Source organism: Dioscorea cayenensis, chromosome 20 (assembly GCF_009730915.1).
Source record: "Dioscorea cayenensis subsp. rotundata cultivar TDr96_F1 chromosome 20, TDr96_F1_v2_PseudoChromosome.rev07_lg8_w22 25.fasta, whole genome shotgun sequence".
Taxonomy (NCBI): Eukaryota; Viridiplantae; Streptophyta; class Magnoliopsida; order Dioscoreales; family Dioscoreaceae; genus Dioscorea; species Dioscorea cayenensis.
Window position 1 is genome coordinate 1,101,070 of NC_052490.1, and position 1,289 is coordinate 1,102,358.

Here is a 1,289-nt window from a genome sequence, read left to right on the forward strand (position 1 = left end):
AGTAGGTGTTAATGCAAGAAATCATTGTAGGAAATTAATGTAGCAGTTACTGTTCATAGCCGGCCGAAAATCACAGAAACAGAGAATCCACTCGGGCGTGTGGAAATTATCCACGGCCGTGTTGAAATTCCACACGGGCGCTGTACCGCCCACGCCCTGTAGTCGCTCGATTCCAGCTCTATTTAAAGCCGATTCAGCCCCGATTTTTGGCATTCTTTTTCTCCATCTTTTTCCCCAACTTGTGAGAGGGCTTCGCTAGGGTTTCGAGGGGTATTGGCCAAGGTTTTGGAGAGGTTCTATGGCTCGACATCCCGATTCCATTAGGAAGAAGGTTGGTAGGGGAGCTTCGATCGAGGCGTATCCTATACCCGGATCGAAGGAATCCCTTGGACGACGAGTAGAGAACTTTCCACAAGGCCATCGACACGACCATCGAGGGGGTTTCTTTTATGGATTCATTGCTTTTTACATTCGATTTCTTTTGATTGTACTTAGCTCCATGGAGAGCTAAACCCCTAGTGGGTACTTGGGTGATTGTGAACCCTAGGATGTATTCGTTTCATTGAACTTCTTTATTATGCTTTCAATAAATTGATACTTATTGTGAGTTCCAACCTTGAATACTTGATTGCATTAACATTTCCCCTAGAGTGACACTAGGGTTGAGAGTTCTTGTTGGTAACCTTGTGAGTGAGTGACACACCACGAGCATTAGACAAAGCTAGGTTGGAGAGGGTTGAGAGGGTGAGTCGAGAGGTACAGGAGCGTCCCCTTTCCCCTCCAACGTGATAGATTCTACCTCCGTTCCTCGAGTTCTTTGCGGCCATAATAGAGTGAATGGTCTAAGGGATGAACCTCCGCTGGGGCCTAGTTGCGCGTGCAATGGAGTGAAGCGTTGAGATGATCTTAGTATCTAGGGCTTAATTGTGGCTAGGGACCTTCCGCCTGGACCTAAGGGTTAGGTCTAAATCTAGGAAGAGATTTATCACTTGGAATTCCTAGAGCTCATTGCAACTCTATGCGAGTGCGAGGTGTTGAGATTGTTCGATTTCTCCTCCGGGACATGTATAGAGTTAGGCATAGTTGACCTTAGATTTGGGACTATGTATGTAAGGATTTCCACTACTCACCATTGCATTGATTAGGAAGCATAACAGAGAGTTCTTGCACTTGAAGCGATTATCCTAGGTGAAGCATCATCCGAGTACCCCATCTTTATCGATTGCCTTGCCTCCTCCTTACTTTTGCTCTCTTACTTGTTGCTTTTAATTTTGGAGAATTGAATCATT